The sequence below is a fragment of the Piliocolobus tephrosceles genome, chromosome 7, assembly GCF_002776525.5.
Source record: "Piliocolobus tephrosceles isolate RC106 chromosome 7, ASM277652v3, whole genome shotgun sequence".
In the NCBI taxonomy this organism is placed as follows: Eukaryota; Metazoa; Chordata; class Mammalia; order Primates; family Cercopithecidae; genus Piliocolobus; species Piliocolobus tephrosceles.
The window spans coordinates 103,899,878-103,920,515 of NC_045440.1; the positions used below are offsets into that span (position 1 = coordinate 103,899,878).

The 20,638-nt window shown below is 41.6% G+C and overlaps 1 protein-coding gene and 1 pseudogene across 1 annotated transcript in view; both read right to left on the minus strand.

Annotated features, from left to right (window-relative positions):
* ANKRD46 (ankyrin repeat domain 46) overlaps positions 1 to 19,582 on the minus strand; it is a 42,763-nt gene extending 23,181 nt beyond the window's left edge. Inside the window, exon 1 of the mRNA XM_023184001.1 lies at positions 19,512 to 19,582. The gene's annotated coding sequence lies outside the window, so the exon portion shown is untranslated. The remainder of the gene's footprint in view (positions 1 to 19,511) is intronic.
* LOC111520897 lies at positions 7,722 to 9,090 on the minus strand (annotated as a pseudogene).
* Positions 19,583 to 20,638: the final 1,056 nt, after the last annotated feature.

Consider the following 20,638-nt stretch of genomic DNA (forward strand, 5'->3'; position numbering starts at 1 on the left):
GTCCTTTCATACCATGTCTCTCTGGCCCAAATTTTTGTTTTTAATTATATTTTATTGGATGGTTTCGGCAGTGTAACTGAAATCATTTAAAGATTAACCCCAGAGTTTTTAATGTCAAAGACCTTTATCTCCACATCACTTCCATCACTTAGTTGGACTTTGCACACTTAGAACTTAACTCCACCGCCCAGATCTTGACCCACAACTACCTTTTCTATTCCCTTACACTTTAGGAAATATTTCTCATTTATGTCTCTCAATCTCTCCCTTATCCTCCTTTTGGCTACCCCTAGCAGGAAGAAATCTGCCTGTACCACCATCCCTAACTCTCTTCGGCCAGCTTCTGGTCCATCTAAGGCTCAAAGCGATCACTTCCACTTCCACCAGGAAAGAAAAATCCCTTACCCATCCATGGGACCAAGACATACAGAAGCAAGAACAATGAACATAAGTATAAAGTTGGGGAGAGGCCTAGCAACTGGAGAAAAGACTATAATCAACATCTAGAAAGAACTGAGCATTGGATCAAATCTCAGTGTCAGGATTCTGCTAACCTCCAAGTACAACTTGCCTTTCACTCCAGACAAGGCTGAAGCTAGGAAAAACAATCAAGTGATCTTAAATGATAAACAGCGAAGGCAGACTTCCAGACTTGAATCAAGAGATCTATGATCTGTGAATTTATCAAGAATTTTTTTTCAGGATAAGCACTAAGTACTACACACCAATCAAAAGGTTTGCATCTTAGGTCCTAACTCTGCCATTTTCTAAGGTGCTCTCTTGAGTAGTCCAACTCTAAGAGTCCCAGTTTCCTCATTTGCAAAACTGGGATAATATCTGTCTTACCTACTTCACAATATTTTTGTACAGAACTTTGAAAACTATAATGAAATATACAAATATAAGATGCCATACATTTTTTTATTAGTTTCTTAGTAAAAGTTCCCCTCAAAATAAGCTCACTTTGAGTTAAGTAAAATGATTTCCACATCTTGGTAACAACAAGTAAAAACATCTCTGCCTTGAACGGGGTCAGGGCAACTTGTAGAGTTTGGTGCTCTTCACAGAGTGAACAGAGAAGCCCAAGGAGATAATAACAATATTGTACACTGGCACAGGAGTACGTACATAGGGCAGATCAAAGTCCCAAATGGATATTTTGCCAAAGCTTTAATATCATATCTAAAACCAGCACTCCAGAGGCTGGGTGTGCTGACTCATGGCCTGTAATCCCAGCACTTTGGGAGGCAGAGGTGGGAGAACTGCTTCAGCCCAGGCATTCGAGACAAGCCTGGGCAACATAGTGAGACCCTGTCTCTTAAAATATACACACACACACACACACACACACACATATATATGTGTGTGTGTGTGTGTGTGTATATTAGTTGGGTGTGGTGACACACACCTGTAGTCCCAGCTACTCGGGAGACTGAGGTGGGAGGATGGTGATATGATTTGGCTTTGTGTCCTCACTCAAATCTCATTTTAAATTGTAGTCCCCACATGTCAAGGGAGGGACCTGGTGGGAGGTGAATGGAGCATAGGGGTGGTTTCTCCCATGCTGTTCTCATGATAGTGAGGGAGGGCTAACAAATCAGATGGTTTTAAAATTGACAGTTTCCCCCACACACTCTCTCTTGCTGCCACGTAAGACGCTCCTTGCTTCTCCATAACCTTCCGCCATGATTCTAAGTTTCTTGAAGCCTCCCCAACCATGTGGAACCATGCGTCAATTAAACCTTTTGTTTATAAATTACCCAGCCTCAAGTAGTGTCTTTTTTTTTTTTTTTTTTTTTTTTGAGACAGAGTCTTGCTCTGTCGCCCAGGCTGGAGGGCTGTGGCGCAATCTCGGCTCACTGCAAGCTCTAGTTCGCGGGTTCACACCATTCTCCTGCCTCAGCCTCCCAAGAAGCTGGGACTACAGGTGCCCGCCACCATACCCGGCTAATTTTTTGTATTTTTTAGTACAGACAGGGTTTCACCGTGTTAGCCAGGATGGTCTCAATCTCCTGACCTTGTGATCCACCCGCCTTGGCCTCCCAAAGTGCTGGGATTACAGGCATGAGCCACCGTGCCCGGCCTCAAGTAGTATCTTTATAGCAGTGTGAAAACAGACTAATATAGAGAATTAGTACCAGGATTGGGGCGCTGCCATAAAAATAACCTGAAAAAATGGAAGTGACTTTGGAACTGGGTAACAGGCAAAGGTTGGAACAGTTTGGGGGGCTCAGAAGATATGGGAAAGCCTGGAACTTCGTAGAGACTTGCTGAATGATTTTAACCAAAATGCTGATACTGATATGGACAATGAAATCAAGGCTGAGGTGGTCTCAGAAAGAGATGAGGGGCCGGGCGCGGTGGCTCAAGCCTGTAATCCCAGCACTTTGGGAGGCCGAGACGGGCGGATCACGAGGTCAGGAGATCGAGACCATCCTGGCTAACATGGTGAAACCCCGTCTCTACTAAAAAATACAAAAAACTAGCCGGGCGAGGTGGCGGGCGCCTGTAGTCCCAGCTACTCGGGAGGCTGAGGCAGGAGAATGGCGTAAACCCGGGAGGCAGAGCTTGCAGTGAGCTGAGATCCCGCCACTGCACTCTAGCCCGGGCGACAGAGCGAGACTCCGTCTCAAAAAAAAAAAAAAAAAAAAAAAAAAGGAAAGAGATGAGGAACTTATTATTGGGAACTGGAGTAAAGGTCACTCATGCTATGCTTTAATAAAAAGACCGGTGGCACTTTGCCCCTGCCCTAGAGATCTGTGGAACTTTGAACTTGAGAGAGATGATTTAGGGTATCTGGCAGAAGAAATTTCTAAGCAGCAAAGCATTAAAGATGGGGCCTGGATTTTTCTGAGTGTACAAATGTGTTCACAAAGAGATAATCTGCAATTGGAATTTATGCTTAAAAGGGAAGCAGAGCATAAAAGTCTGGAAATTTGCAGCCTGACTGGTAGAAAAGAAAACCCCATTTTCTGGGGAGAAACTCAAGCATGCTGCGAAAATTTGCCTAAGCAACAAGGAACAGAATGTTAATAGTCAAGAAAATGGGAAAAATTTTGCCACACATCAGAGATCTTCATGGCAGCCCCTTCGATCACAGGCCAGAAGGCCTAGGAGGGAAAAATGGTTTTGTGGGCTGGGATCAGGCCCCTGCTGCTCTCTGCAGTCTCAGAATATGGTGTCCAGCGTCCCGGCTACTCAAGCTCCAGCCACAGCTAAAAGGGGCCAGACTACAGCTCAGACCACTGCTTCTGAGGGTGCGGGCCCCAAGCCTTGGCAGCTTCCATGTGGTGTTGGGCCTGCAGGTGTGCAGAAGAGAAGAGTTGAGCTTTGGGAACCACCATCTAGATTTCAGAGGACATATGGAAATGCCTGGATGTCCAGACGGAAGTCTGCTGCAGGGGCAGAACCCTTATAGAGAACCTCTGCTAGGGCAGTGTGGAAGGGAAATGTGGGGATAGAGTCCCCACTGGGGCACTGCCTAGTGGAACTATGAGAAGAGGGCCACTGTCCTCCAGACCACAGAAAAGTAGATCTAATGACAGCTTGCACCGTGTGTCTGGAAAAGCAACAGGCATTCAAGGCCAGCCCATGAAAGCACCGCAGGGGCTGTACCCTGCAGAGCCACAGGGGCAAAGCTGCCCAAGGTCGTGGGAGCACACCATTTGCATCAACGTACCCTGGGTGTGAGACATGGAGTTAAAGGAGATTTTGGAGTTTAAGATTTAATGACTGTGTGGCTGGGTTTCAGACTTGCATAGGGCCTGAGGCCCGTTTGTTTTGGCCAATTTCTCCCATTTGGAATGGGAGCATCTACCCAATGCCTGTGCCCCCATTGTATCTTGGAAGTAACTAACTTGCTTTTGATTTTACAGACTCATAGGTGGAAAAGACTTGCCTTGTCTCAGATCAGACTTTGGACTTGGACTTTAGGTTAATGCTGGAATGAACTAAGACTTTGGGGGACTATTGGGAAGGCATGATTGGTTTGAAATGTGAAAAGGACATATTTGGGAGGGGCCAGGGGCAGAACGATATGGTTTGGCTCTATGTCCCCACCCAAATCTCACCTCAAATTGTAATCCCCACATGTCAAGGGAGGGACCTGCTGGTAGGTGACTGGATCATGGGGGCGGTTTCCCCCATGCTGTTTTCATGATACTGAGGGAGTGCTCATGAGATCTGATGGTTTTAAAAGTGGCATTTTCTCTCTCTCTCCTGTTGTCATATAAGATGTGCCTTGCTTACCTTTTACCTTCCTCAGGGATTCTAAGTTTCCCCAGGCCTCTCCAGCCATGAGGAACTGTTAGTCAATTGAACTTCTTTTGTTTATAAGTTATTTAGAGCAGTGTGAAAACAGACTAATTCAAATGGCTTAAGCCTGGGAGCTTGAGGCTGCAGTGAGCTGTGATCATGCCACAGCACTCTAGCCTGGGGAACAGAGTAAGACCTTGTCTCAAAAAATAGAATAAAATAAAATAAAACCAGTACTCCATACATATACTCCAAAGACACTGCTCCAAAATTCTCTGCCAAGGGTAACAATATCTCCCTAGAAACCCTGTCTTCAAATCCTTGATGCTTTCTTTTCTCCTGACACTGAATCAGACACAAAGCCCTGTCAGTTCTTTCATTGTCTTGCAAATTCTTTTTCCATTTTATTGACACTGCCTTCACTCTTAATTTGTGCCCTAATAAACAATTTTATACATGAAGTTTTCCAATGTCTTCCTAACTAGTCTCTCAGTCTCTTTCTCTCTTCTGTCACCCCCTACTCCAGTCAATCGCACGAAGCTACCATACTCATTTTTTCATCCCATGCTTTGTGAACATCACTTCCACACTAAAAGTACTTTTAGTAGCTCCCACGGCCCAAGCATGGCCTTCTACCTTAGCTATTCTCCATTTCCACTTTTGCCTCTCTACAATCCGTTCTCAATACAGGAAAAAAAAAAATCTTCCAAAAACACAAACCATTTCCTTACCTGAAATATGTCAATGGCAGTCCAATGCATTTAAAGCAACAGCCAAAATCCTTAATAAAGGATAAACTATAAGGCTACAAAGCACTGATAATTTTGTTCCTGCCTACCTCTCCAAATTCATCTTTAACCATTCCCCTTTCTTGTTTTCTGTACTCTACCCGTGACTTGCCTCCTTTACATTCCCTGAAGCTCCTTCCTGCCCAAGGGGTGCACTTACTTTTCTTTCTGCTGGAATGTACTTCCCCTGGATGGAGAATCATTCAGGTCTCAGCTCAAATGTCACCTATTTCTCCCCACGTTACTTCTCACATCACCCTGCTTACTTTGTTCGTGTTCTCATTACAATCTATAATTTTCTTATTTATGTGCTTAATCATGATGTACACATCTCCCCAGTTTGAAAGTAAACTTTGAGCGCATGAGTTTGTCTTGTTCCGCACTATCCACAGTATTTCGCATTACCTATTACACACTAAGTGCTCAACCTGTATCTTTTCTGTTAAGTGAATGTATGGTCCAAACACAAAATATGCATTCAAACAAGTCTTTCAGTGGAGTCTGGAAGTCAATATAAATGCCTATATAATGACAATGAAAATGAAGGAATTGGCAGGGCGCGGTGGCCCAGCACTTTGGGAGGCTGAGGCGGGTGGATCACGAGGTCAGGAGATCGAGACCACCCTGGCTAACATGGTGAAACCCCGTCTCTACTAAAACTACAAAAAATTAGCCCGGTATGGTGGCGGGCGCCTGTAGTCCCAGCTACTCGGGAGGCTGAGGCAGGAGAATGGCGTGAACCCAGGAGGGTGGAGCTTGCAGTGAGCTGAGATCACGCTACTGCACTCCAGCCTGGGTGACAGAGCCAGACTCCGTCTCAAAAAAAAAAAAAAGAAAAGAAAATGAAGGCATTCACTGAAGGTACCCAAAAACTATAACTAAACTAAAAATGTATGACAAAAATGGGGTACCAATAAAATTGGTATCACATTTAAAAAGAAATCATGTTCACATGACTACTTCTTGAACATCTTTTAATGTACGAGAAATAGGAGTATTTAGAAATAAAAAACATTTGTTGACTCTTCCCATAAGCAGGTACATATTAGATAGAAATGCAATATGATATACACCTATTTATGTATCCACAAAAATTTTTAGAAATAAGAATTTTTTTTTAATTAAAAACAAATTTTAAAGATCTACTCAGAAATGAAAAAAAAAGAAAGAAATGCAATAGCAATATGAAAGCAAAACAATAGTTTGTGTATTTCACACTTATTTTACATAACATGGAACATTAGCATTAATGCTGGTTTTTTTTTTTTTAATTCAGATTTTTTTTTTTTAAACAGATGGTGTCTCACTATGCTGCCCAGGCTGGCCTCAAACTCCTGGGCTCAAGTGATCCTCCTGCCTTAACCTCCCAAAGTGCTAGGACTACAGGTGTGAGCCACTGTGCCCAGCCTGGAATGTTTTAACAAGTTAAATATTCAACACATTTGAAGTAAAAATCAACATTTCAGAACATTAAAAACCCATAAATGTATAAAAATACAAGTGTTAAACATATATTGCCATTCTAATATAAATTAGGAAAAGAATAAAGTGAAACATTTTAAAAGAAACCATATAAAAATGGGGAAAATTTAAATAATCACCAAAAAATTGAGAATAACATTCTGATTTCTTCAAAAGCACAATTCTGCAAAAAAAAAAAAAAAAAAACTGCATTACTAGTATCACAACTGAGCTGTCAGCATATCTTTTATTATTTATCTTTTTTAAAATGGTCTTTATTTTTTAGACCAGTTTTGGGTTCACAGCAACACTGAGCAGATTTCCCATATCCCCCACTCTGCCACCACCAGAGGGTACATCTGTTATGACTCATGATCCTACATTAACACATCATTATCACCCAGAGTCCATAGTTTACATTAGGGTTCATTCTTGGTGTTACACATTCTATGGGTTTAGACAAATGAGTAATGACATGTATTCATCATTACAGTATCACGCAGATTAGATTCACTGCCCTAAAAATCTTCTGGGCTCTGCCTATGCATCCCTCCTTTTACCCAACCCCTGATATTTTTATTGTCTCTATCATTTTGCCTTTTCCAGAATGTCATATAACGGAAATCATACAGTATGTAGCTGTTTCAGATTGGCTTCTTTCTCTCATAATATGTATTATGTTTCCTGTATCTTTTCACGGCTTCATAGCTTCTCTTTAGGACTGCATAATATACCATTCATTGTATGTATTACAGTTTACTGTTCACCTACTGAAGGACATCTTGGTTGCTTCCATGTTCTGGCAATTATGAATAAGGCTGATGTGAACATCCACATGCAGGTTTTTGTGTGGACAGGTTTTCACTCCTTTGGGTAAACACCAAGGAACGTGATTGCTGGATGGTAAGAGCATGTTTAGTTTTTTTAAGAAACCACCAAATTGTCTCCCAAAGTGGCTGTACCATTTTGCATTCCCAGTAGCAATGAATAAGAGTTCCTGTTAATCCACATTCTCACCAGCATTTGGTGGTGGTGTCAGCATTCTAGATTTTAGCTATTTTAGTAAGTGTGTAGTGGGATCTCATTGTTTTAATTTGCATTTCCCTGATGACATATGACATGGAGCATCTTTTTCATATGTTTATTTGCCATGTGTATATCTTCTGTGATGAGGTGTCCATTAAGATCTTTGGCTTATTTTAAAAGTCAGGTAGTTCATTTTCTTTCTTTCTTTCTTTTTTTTTTTTTTTTTTTTTTTTGGAGTACAGGGGACTTCATTGATGGTACACAAGGTAGAGCTCTTTGTGGGGTCTGCATGGAAATTGTGAGGAGGGGAGATTCCAAGTGTGGTGGGGGACTGAGCGTGACAGGGACTCCCCAGAAGCTGAAGGTCTCTCTCTTCCTCTTGTGCTCTCACTGGGGCTGGCTGTCGAGGAGTCTTACTCCTTGGAGGCCATATGGGCCACCACCCTGTTGCTGTAGCCAAATTCATTGTTGTAGGAGGAAATGATCTTGACAAAGTGGTCACTGAGGGCAATGCCAGCCCCAGCACTGAAAGTGGAAGAGTGGGTGTCACTGTTAAAGTCAGAAGAAACAACCTGGTGTTCCGCATAGCCCAGGATGCCCTTGAGGGGCCCTCCGACGCGTGCTTCACCACCTCTTTGATGTCATCATATTTGGCAGGTTTCTCCAGATGGCAGGTCAGGTCTACAACCAACACATTTGCAGAAGGGACACGGAAGGCCATGTCAGTGAGGTTCCTGTTCAGCTCGGGGATGGCCTTGCCTACAGTCTTGGCAGCACCAGTAGATGCAGGGACGATGTTCTGGAGAGCACCACAGACATCAAGCCACAGTTTCCCACAGAGGCCACCCACAGTCTTCTGGGTCACGAGTCCTTCCACAATGCCAGAGTTGTCATGGATGGGCTTGGTCAGTGGGATTAAGCAGTTGGTAGTACAGGAGGCATTGCTGATGATCTTGAGGCTGTTTTCATACTTCTCATGGATCATGCCCATTATGAACATGGGGGCATCAGCAGAGGGCGTAATGACCATTTGGCTCCCCCCTGTTACGTAAGCCCCAGCCGAGATTCTCCATGGTTGTGAAGATGCCAGTGGACTCCACAGCGTACTCAGCGTCAGCATCACCCCATTTGATTTTGGTGGGATCTTGCTCCTGGAAGATGGTGATGGGATTTCCATTAATGACAAGCTTCCCATTCTCAGCCTTGACAGTGCAGTGGGATTTGCCATGGGTAGAAATACTGGAAGATGTTGACCATGTAGCTGAGGTCAATGAAGGGTCATTGATGGCAACAATATCCACTTTACTAGAGTTAAAAGCAGCCCTGGTGACCAGGTGCTCAATATGGCCAAATCTATTTACTCTGGCCTTCACCTTCACCATGGTGTCTTAGAGACATGGCTTTGAGAAAAGGATGGTGAGCACTGAGCAACCCCAGCCAGCGCCCATACCCACCTTTCTTTTTGTTGAGTTTTAAGAGTTCTTTGTGTATTTTGGATAACAGCCTTTATCATATATGTCTTTTGAAAACATTTTGGGCTGGGTGCGGTGGCTCACACCGGTAATCCCAGCACTTTGGGAGGCCGAGGTGGGCGGATCACCTGAGGTCAGGAGTTCGAGACCAGCCTGGCCAACATGGTGAAAACCCGTCTCTACTAAAAATACAAAAATTAGCCAGGCATGGTGGTGCACATCTGTAATTCCAGGAACTCAGGAGGCTGGGGCAGGAGAGGAGGTTGCAGTGAGCCAAGATCGCACCACTGCACTCCAGCCTGGGTGACAGAGTGAGACTCCGTCTCAAAAAAAAAAAAAAAAAAAAAAAGAAAAGGAAACATTTCTCCCCGTCTGTGCCTTTTATTTTTATTCTCTTAATGGTGTCTCTGCAGAGCAGAGAATTTTAATTTTAATGAAGTCCAACTATCAATTCTTTCATACTGTACAATTTCAATTAAGTGACACTCTGGGAAAGACAAAATGAAAGAGACAGCAAAAATATCCATGGTTTGGGGTTAGAAAGGAGGGAGAAAAGAACAGGCAGGGCACAGACGATTTTTAGGGCAGTGAACCTAATCTGTATGATACTATAATATGGATACATATCATTATAAATTTGTCCAAACACACAGAAAATGTAACACTGAGTGAACCCTAATCGTGAAAGAAATCATGCCTTTGGTGTCGTATCTAAAAGGTCATCACCAAACGCAAGGTCATCTGGATTTTCTCCTATGTTATCTTCTAGGAGTTTTACAGTTCTGTGTTTTACATTTAGGTCTGTGATCCACTTTCAGTTAATTTTTACGATGGGTGTAAAGTCTGTGTCAAGATCAAATTTTTTTGCATGTAAATGTCCAGTTGTTCCAGCATTATTTATTGAAAAACTATTTTTCTCCATTGTATCCTTTGCATTTTGTCAAAGATCCGCTGACTATATTTATGCAGGTCTATTTCTAGGCTTTCTATTTGGTTCCATTACCATAGCTTCACAGTAAATCCTGAAGGTGGGGAGTGTCAGTCTTCCAACTTTGCTGTCTTCCAATCTTGTGTTAGTTATTCTGGGTCTTTTGCCTTTCCACGTAACCTTTATAATCAGTTTGTCAATATCCACAAAACAACTTGCTAGGATTTTGACTGAGATTGATTAGGTTAGGAAAAAGTGACATCTTGACAATACTGAGTCTTTCTATACACAAGCCTGGAATATCTCTCCATTAGTTTAGTTCTTTGATTTATTTAATCAGTTTTGTAGTTTTCCTCCTATAGTCTAATGCATATTTTGTTAGATTGCTTTTGGAGGGTGTTAATGTAAACAGTATTGTGTTTTTAATTACAAATTCCACTTGTTCATTGCTGTTATATAGGAAAGCAATTAATTTTTGCCTATTACCTTTGTATCCTGCATTTTTGCTATAATTGTTTATTAGTTCCAGGAGGGTTTTTGTCAGTTTATTCAGATTTTCTACCTAGATGATCATGTCACCTGCAAATAAAGGTAGTTTTAATTCTTTATTCCCAATCTGTATAACTTTTATTCATTTTACTTTATGTTTTGAGATGGAGTCTCATGCTGTCACCCTGGCTGGAGTTTAGTGGTGCAATCTCGGCTCACTGCAACCTCTGCTTCCTGGGCTCAAGCGATTCTCCTGCCTCAGAATCCCAAGTAGCTGGGATTACAGGCATGAGCCACTGCGCCCGGCCGGTGTAATTTTTCTTTTCTTTTCTTACTGCATTAGCTAGGACTTCCAATATGACATTGAAAAGCAGTGGTAAAAAGGAACATCCTTGTTTTGTTCCTCATCTCAGTGAGAAACCTCCAAGTTTCTCACCATTAGGTATGTTAGCTGTAGAGGTTTTGAAGATCTTTTTTTTATTGAGTTAAGGAAGTTCTCCTTTATTTGTAGTTTACTGAGAGTTTTTTCATAATCATAAACAGGTTTTAGATTTTATTAAATGCTTTTCTTACATCTACTTATAGTATCATGTGATTTTTCTTCTTTAGCCTAATGAATGTGATGAATTACATTAACTGATTTTCAAGTGTTGAAGCAGCCTGGCATATCTGGGATAAATTCCACTTGGTGAGGATGCTAAGTATTTTTGTACATTGTTAGATCTGATTTGCTAATACTTTGTTGAGGATTTTTGCATCTTTGTTCATGAGAAATATTAGTCTATAGTTTTATTTTCCTGTAATGTCTTTGGTTTTGGTATTAGGGGAATGTTGGCCTCACTGAATGAGTTAAGAAGTATTGCCTCTGCTTCTATCCTCTGAAAGAGGTTGTAGGGAGTTGGTATAACTTCTTCCTTACATGTGTGGTAGAATTCACCAGTGAACCCACCTGGGCCTGATCCTATTTTAGGAGGTTATGGATTTTTTATTAAATTTCTCTAATGAATGAATATAAGCCTATTCTGATGGTTTATTTCTTTTTGTGTGAATTTTGGTAGCTTGTGCTTTTCAAATAATTGGTGAATTTCATCTAGGTTATCAAATTTGTGGGCAGAGAGTTGTTCGTAGTATTCCTTTATTATCCTTTTAATGTCCATGGGATCTCTAGTGATGTCCTCTCTCATTTCTGATATTAGTAATATATGTCCTCTCTTTTCTTAGTGTGGCTGGAGGCTTATTAATTTTACTGATCTTTTCAAAGAACCAACTTTTGGTTTCCCTGATTTTCTCTATTGATTTCTATTTTCAGTTTTATTAATTTATGCTCTAATTCTTATTTCTTTTCTTCTGTTTACTTTGGGTTTAATTTGCTCTTCTTTTTCTAGTTTCATAAGGTGGAAGCTTTAGATGGTTGACTTTGGATGTTTCTTCGTTTCCAATATATACATTCAATGCTATAAATTTTCCTCTAAGCACTGCTTTTGCTGTATCCCACAAACGTCAGGCTATGTTTTCACTTTCATTTAGTTCAAAATATGTATTAATTTCTCTAGAGATTTCTTCATTGACTTATGTTATTTAGCAATGTGTTATTTAATTTCTAAGTATTCAGTGATTTTCCAGCTATCTTTCTGTTATCAAATTCTAATTCAATTCCTTTTGGTCTGAGATCAGATATTGGATGATTTCTATTTTGGCCAATTCCAAAACAGCTACAGCCTCACTCATACTCTATAGAGATGGTTAACCTATTTACTATTCTGACTATACTTTGGGGCTTTTTTTTTTTCTCTCTCTCTCATCAGTTATTGCCAGGTGCCCAAACATGAATTTAATATATTATTTTGATTGAAAATCAACTATGTGTTTTTAATTTCCTCAGATGTGCACTGCCTACCTAGACTCCATTCCCGCCTGTCCCACTGGTACCCAGCTCTACTACTCTTCACTGCTCATGTGCTTTGGAGGGGTCAGTCTTCATTATCTAAAGCCATGTAACAGATCACATTCCCCCAGCTATTGTGGTTTATTTAAAGGTGAGCAAGTGACCAGTCCAATAAAAACTCTTTGCTTGGAATGCCAGAGAAATACATTCACTTTATTTTTCTAAAAATACGGTGTGTAAATGAGATATCTAAAACTGCTTTTGTCATTTTGATATATATTTCATAGACAGCAAGTATACAGAGTGAGGCAAACAGATAAACAGGGCCAAGCCTTGGGCTTTTCATATTACAGGTATCAATAAAGGATCTTTTTGAGACAGTTTAAATTAGGTTTTCTGTTACTTAGAACAAAAGATCTAAACGACACAGAATCTGAAGTGGTCATTACTATTTGATTTCCACTCTTATATGCTTCTGTCATTGCTTCCTAAAAAAGCAAAAAAATATTGTTTGTGGTACATGTTTCAGCAAAAGATAAAGGTCAAAGGAAGGGTGAAGTACACTGATATTTAACTCCCTTCGAGAAGGAGTTGAATTAAGGCCTAAGAAATCTCATGTTCAGCACAGGAGATTGAACACTGACTGAGAACTTGGTAAATTCTAGGAAGTAACCAAGGAGATAACCTGAAGAACATGCTGAAAGGACATTCTGAATAAACAAGTGAAATAAAAATAAGCCTATTGTGAGAAAACTCTTTTATAAGCAATCCACAGTTTCTGCTGTGTTTAAAAAAAAGATCAGCATTAACAGTCAATGGGCAAAATACAGCCAAAAGAATGACGAGAGGGCACAGGGGCAGATTTAAATTAAAGTAGTAGCACTGCTGGGCTAATGGAAAAAAGACGACTGATAGTAGGACTAAAACTGCCACCAAAGTTAAAATGCCTATATAAGTTGTTTCAACAAAGTCACACTCAGAACATTTTTTTTTTTTTTAATTAAACTTAGGCAGGTTGGGCTCGGTGGCTCATGCCTGTAATCTTAGCACTTTGGGAGGCCCCAGAAGATCACTTGAGGTCAGGAGTTTGAGACCAGCCTGGCCAATATAGTCAAACCCCGTCTCCACTAAAAATACAAAAATTAGCTGGGTGTGATGGCATGTGCCTGTAGTCGCAGCTACTTGGGAGGTTGAGACAGGAGAATTGCTTCAACCCAGGAGGCAGAGGCTACAGTGAGCTGAGGTTGTACCACTGCACTCCAGCCTGGGAGACAGAGCAAAATTCCATCTCAAAAACAAACAAACAAACAAAAAACAAAAAAACTTAAGCGAACCAAAAAAAGGCATCATAATGTAATAAAAGAAAATATAGGTTATTTAGCTAGTTTTCACATGTTTAGTTTAAAAATTAAAATATAGCAGAGTATCGAATGTCATAAAGACCCAATATGGAAAGGTAGCTAAATAAACCATTTGTGCTCTTGCATTTGTTTCTGATTTACTTGGTACCATACCTAAATAATATTGTGCACAAATCTTTTAATTGATTGTATTCAGAAATTTATTAAAAGTACCACTTACTAGATAGTTTATTAAATGCATGCAAGTATCTGTATATGATTTCTTTGGCATATGTGTGTTTAAGGCAACATAAGAGAGAGCTAGAGACAGGAAAGCTGTCCATTTTAAAATCAAATTGGTGTATATCTCCTGTTTATTCAACATGTTTGGGTCTTGGAATTGTTTCTCTAATAATGTACTGGCAAGTCAGACATTAAGTTATTTAAGGTATCTAAACACTGATTTGGTGGAAGTGCTAACAATCCTTGTGAACAAAGATAAGCTTCAGAAAAACTCAACAGCACTAAAGAAAAGTATCTACTTTGGAAAATAATGATCCTTTGTAATTGATTTTGGTTTTAGATATAAAGTTTACATTGGTAATTCTAATGTCTGTTTACCAGTTTAATTTTAAAAAGTACTTGGCTGGGTGCAGTGACTCACACCTATAGTCCCAGCACTTTTGGAAAACAGGAGCAGGAGGATCACTTGAGCCTGAGGATTCCAGACCAGCCTGGGCAACATAGTGTGAAACCCCATCTCTACAAAAAAATTTAAAAATAAACCTTGCATGGTGGTGCGTGCCTGTTGTCCCAGGTACTCGAGGCTAAGGCAGGAGGTCACTCGAGCCCAGGAGGTGGAGGGTGCATTCAGCCATGATTGTGCCACTGCACTCCAGCCTGGGCAACAGAGCAAAACCCTGTCTCAAAAAAAATACAAGGAAAAAAAAAAAAGTACTTAGCCAGGCACAGTGGCTCATGCCTATAATCCCAGCACTTTGAGAGGCTGAGGTGGATCACCTGAGGTCAGGAGTTAGAGACCAGCCTGGCCAACATGGTGAAACCTCATCTCTACTAAAAATACAAAAATTAGCTGGGTGTGGTGGTGTGTGCCTGTGGTCCCAGCTACTCAGGAGGCTGAGGCAGAAGAATCGGTTGATGCAGTGAGCCAAGATTGTGCCACTGCATTCCAACTTGGGTGACAGAGTGAGACTCCATCTCCAAAAAAAAAAAAAAAAGTACTTATCACAAAGACATAACCATAAACTTAAGTTTTAATAATACTGAAAGTTATTTTAAATAGAAATCTTTTACAAACATCACAATAGTGTTTTTTATAGAATGCCTAGACAAAACCCAATTCTCTATTTTCCGTATAGGAAATCTAGAGAAAATCTTTAGTAGAATGGTACTAGTATGACAAATTTAAAATTATAGTCTCAAAAGTTCTTTCATTTTTAAAGCATAAAAAAAAAAAAAAGTCAACACAGAGTCAGTGAAAAAATTCTACACCAGAAGCAAAGAGGTGCACCAGATCTACATGAAGAAAAGCACACCACTGAGAATTATTTACCATAAGAAAATGAAAAAAATCCAGAAAAATTCTGTGCTCTCAGGGACATACAAAAAATTAAAAACTCAGGGTAGGGGGAAAAACAGTATTGGAGAAGATTGGGACTTAAAAAAAAAGACTAAGTTAAATAAAAACACAACAGAAATTTAAAATCCAAATTGCAAGCAGTAAGGAAATCAGTGATGGAACGGCCTAACTTAAGAAGCTATGCAAAACAAAAAAGTTAGAAAGGATGTGTGAGATGACAGCAATGAGAACAAGAAAGGAAAGCCAACCAATGAAAAATTCCTGGAGAAAAAAAGAAGAAGAAAACAAAAGGTACCAACTTAATATTTTCCTCAGCTAAAAAGAAAAAAAGATTTCAATGTATAAAGGACCTGTCACCTTTTAGATAAAATTATTGGATTTAAAAAATCAGTAGCTATAACCCTAAACTTTGAAATATTTTAATCATTTTACATCTATGGCTGTATGCAACAGATGGCTGTATTTGCTATGGAAAAGGCACATGTGTCTACTCAGGATGGTGTAAATCTGGTATTTTACTGCATACCTTGATTATTTTGTATTTGGGTTTGGACATTAACTTGCTGAGGGCAGAAACAAGAACCTGAACTCATGTCTTAAGGTAAAAATTGCACTCTTTTTATACACTTACTACCTTTTGAAACTAAGCAGTGGCTCAGTCATGGCTCACTGAAGCCTCAATCTCTCAGGCCCATGAGATGCTTCCACCTCAGCCTTCCAAGTAGCTGGGACCACAGCTGTGTGCTACCACGCCCAATTAATTTTTAAATTTTTTGTAGAGATGAGCTCTCCCTATGTTGTCCAGGCTGGTCTCAAACTCCTGAGATCCTCCCATGTCGGCCTCCCAAAGTGTTGCGATTACAGGTATGAGCCACTGCGCCTAGCTCCCCCAAGCATTTTTATGGGCTCTGAAACGTACCACGTAAAAAGGACAAGCTTTATTGGTTTAGAAAGTTAAGTATACATTATTATTATGATTAGCAGTAGGATAGCTATTTTATTTCCACCAGTCACTGATAAAACAATTCAAGTGTAGTAGGTATTAATCAGTAGCTTAAGTTAGAAATAAAAATTTATTATGGGAATGACTACAGTGCTTTCAAATAACCGACATATGAAAAATTTACAGCTAACCTCTTCCAAAGAGCTGCCCATACTGCAGTCTCCAATTCATTTCCTCCTGTTGTCTCCTGAAACCACACCAATCAGGTTTTCTTCCTCACTATTCTCCTGAACATGCTCTTGCAAGGTTACCAAGGACCTTCCTATTACTATATCCAATGGTCATCTCCTAGTCTTCATCTTACTTGACTTGTCAATCAGCAGGAGGTGACACAGTTGGCCACTTTCTCCCTGAAATACTCTTTACTTGGCCTTCAGTACTCCATACTAGGCCCCTTTCCCTCCTACCTTCAAAAGCCTCTCCTCTGTAGTCTCCTTCATAATTATTCATCTCTCCAATATCTGAAAGTGGAAAGCCCTAGCGCTCAACTGCCATTTCCTTATACTAGATCTCATAGGCTCATGGCTTTAAATACCACCCTTCCATGCAGGGGTGGCCTACCTTTTGGCTTTCCTGGGCCACAGTGGAAGAACAACTGTCTTGGGCCACACACATAACGATAGCCGATGAGCTTAAAAAAAAATGCAAACCATCTCATAATGCTTTAAGAAAGTTTACAAATTTGGGTTGCACAAGCTTGCATTAGTGACTCCCAAACCTCTATTTCCAGTTGGACCTTTCTCTTCAACTCCCGTCTCTATAACCCCACTTGAACAGGCACCTCAAACCTGACTAAAACTGGCTCCACCTACCTTCACACTCAGTCTTCTCCATCTCAGTACACTGTAACTAAAGCCTTCCAATAGCTCAGGCCAAAAGCCACAGAGTCATGCTTCACCCTTTCTCTCATAAGCACATCCAAACCATAAGCAAATCCTATCAGCAATATTCAGAATACGACAGCTTCTTACTGCCTTTCTTACTACCCACCTGGTCTAAGCCACCATTCTCTCTGGCTTCCATTACTGCATCAACCTAACAGGTTGCCCTGCTTCCATCTTTGCCCTTACAGTCAACTCTGAACACCGCAGCCAGAATGATCCTTTAAAAATCCCCTCACTCCTCTGCTCAAAACCCTCCAACCACCTCCCTTCTCACTCAAAGTAAAAGCAAAAGTCCTTACCCGGGCCCATTAGCTCTCTGACCTTGTCTCACCCTCCTTCCCCTCGGGTGCTCAAATCTACTGGCCCCCTTGCTGTTCCTCCCTTGCTGTTCCTCCAACGAGACTGACGGGTTCTGGGCTTTTGCCCTTGCTTGGTATGCTCTTTCCCTAGACAGCTGCACGGTGGTCCCCGATGCCTTCAGTTTTGCTTGAGTCTTTTCCATGGCACCCGTCCTTATTTTAAAACTGCACCTGTTCCTTCCTTGGTGCTTCCTATCCCGCTTTGCTACTTTATTTTTCTTCTTAGTAACTGTTACCATCTGACTGCAGATACATTAACTTTCACAAATTCTGTTTATTGTCCCCAACCCCACCTTCCCCCAGTGACATGTTAGCTTCTGGAAGACAAGGACTTCATTTGTTCATCTCACATCCCAAGTGCTTAGAACAGAGCCTGGCCATAGAAGGCACTCAATATATGCTTGCTATATGGATGTCGAATATGCAAATTCTTAAATCTATAATAGGTAAGGCTAAGAAGTTTGGGACTATAAAGCCCAACTTCTTTCCACAATGGGAAATACAATTTCCCTTTTGACAAAGAACTGTGAGAATCCCTTGTTTTCCATAGTAACACAATTTACTCTAAATAACATGCCAAAAATTCCTTATCACTTCACAGCCTCTCTCCAATGCCTTTCCTGTATTCTGTAAAATATTAACTTACTATCATCAAAAAATATTTGATTTCCCTCTGGTACTGCTATCATAATACGGCAAAGGCAAAGTGAACTCATTAAAAATGGTATGGAAACATAAATAATGAAGAAACGTAATAAAGTGTGTTAACAACCAAACAAATTCATCTCGATTTCAAATCAAATTGTACTGGCACAGTGAGAACCCCAGTCCAAGTTTAACTTTATTATCACTATAGTCCTTAATGAGCTAACATTTTTCTTATTAAACTCCTTTTAAACTAAAAAGGAGTTCATATAGGATTCCTACATATAGCCATGAAAACTAAGCCTGAGAGAAAACTGTTCAGGCTACAAATCTAATTGATAAAACTCTTAGCACTATATGTTTGGCTAGATAACAGACGCAGGGATACTGAGGTAAGGAAGATGAGACCAAATCTCGCTCAGCCTTTGCTAGCTGTCTGACCTTGGACAAGTCAGACTCTCGGTGCCTCAGTTTCCTTATCTGTATAATGGAAATGGTACCTGATAGGGTTGCTTCAAGGATTAAAGGTACTAGATATTTAAAGCAACGGCACCGTGTCTGACATAAAATAAGCACTGAAAATAGCTATTACTAGAGCATAAAAATAATCCCCACACCACTCACATTACAGCTCTTTAAGAGGCTCCTAGGTACCACCGTCATTTTTTAAAGATTGAGAAGTGTTACTATTCAATGGCATATTTTTATTTTATTACGTACTGTAGCCAATTCCGAATACCGTGGAACGTTTTAAAAAACCGGTATTTTTTTCTTGAGGTACTTTTGGGAAAACCTGAGGGAGAACGATCTGCTTTTTAGCATTGCACGCCAATTCAGAAAGGACGTTTGCGATTACCCGAGCCCTAAGTGGAAGGTGTGCAAATCCTGCCTTTTAACACGGGCACCCCGTGTTAAATGTGCCATTCTGGAGAGCTCACTCACACCCCAACAGCTTGTCCCGGCGCCTGAACTGTGCGCTCCTCCAAGCACACGCCGCGAAAGCACCGTCTCGCCCCGGCCGAGCTGCTGGACTTGCAGCGGGGCTTCCGCGCTCACTCCCAGATTAACCGCGAGACAGCGCTGCCCTCGCCGCCGAGGGGTTCCCCGGACCATAGCCCTAACCCGCAAGCGCAAACGAGAACCCTCTCAGGCCTCCGCCCGGCCCTCTTAAACACACAGACCGCGAAGAAGCCATCACGGACCCGCGGTCGCTTCCTCGGCTCCCTCCAGTCGCCGCGGAAGGTGCGGGGAGCCGGGGCACCCTCGCCCCTCAGGGCCATCGGCCAGGCCTACTGGACCTCCAGTGCTACAGGGACGGTGCAAGAGGTATCAAGTGGCTCTCGCCCGGGCTCTGCCCATGGGCCCCGGGCCAGTTACCTGCGACTCCAACGAGCAGCGGCGACAGCAGCAGCTTCCCAGCGGTGGTGACGGGCGGAGGGGCAGGGCCAGACGGGGGCAGTCGGAGTCCTAGCTGGGCCAGAGCGGTCTCGCGCTGCAGCTCCCGGCGCGCCCCCTGCAGGTGGGCTGTCCTCACAGTGGCTCGGGCTGCTCTGAGTCAGAGACTCTGGGAAAGCTTGCTCTGAATTAGGGAAAGCATCAAAACTGTGGCTTCAGAAGAGAAAGACAGCCTAGAAGAGGTTTATCCGATCTGAGTCCGGGAACATTTTGCACTTTTCACGTCCTATTCTAAATTCACATCCAATCCCCTTAGCTAAATGGGGGCTTCAAAGGCAAGGGCAGTTTCATTAGGTGCTATAAGTAAGCATCAATTAATAGTTGCTGGTCGCTAGGCAGATCTTCTATAGACCCCAAATTGACATATCAGGAATAGCCACTAGTGATTGGCTGCGCTATTTCTAAAATATAACCCTGCATTTTAATTTTTTTCAAAAGCAGTTTGAATTTTTTTTTTTTTAGACGGAGTCTCACTCTGTCGCCCAGGCTAAAGTGCAGTTGCGTAACCTCGGCTCACTGCATACTCCAAACTCCGCCTTCCGAGTTCAAGCGATTCGGTTTTAATCCTTCCATCCTACTTTGTAGGGTTCCTTGGTTTATTGCAACATGTACAGTCAAGACTCACTAAAAGCATGGTGGGACATTCATATGCTGGAAACATTCTTTCTTTTTTTTTTTTTTTTTTTTTTTTTTTTTTGAGACGGAGTCTCGCTGTCACCCAGGCTGGAGTACAGTGGCCAGATCTCAGCTCACTGCAAGCTCCGCCTCCTGGGTTCACGCCATTCTCCTGCCTCAGCCTCCCGAGTAGCTGGGACTACAGGCGCCGGCCACCACGCCCGGCTGGTTTTGGTAATTTTTAGTAGAGACGGGGTTTCACCGTGTTAGCCAGGATGGTCTCGATCTCCTGACCTCGTGATCCGCCCGTCTCGGCCTCCCAAAGTGCTGGGATTACAGGCTTGAGCCACCGCGCCCGGCTGGAAACATTCTTTCATGCAAAACTAGTTTTTTCTTTTTTTCAGTTTACCAACTCCAGTCCTACAGCCAAGACA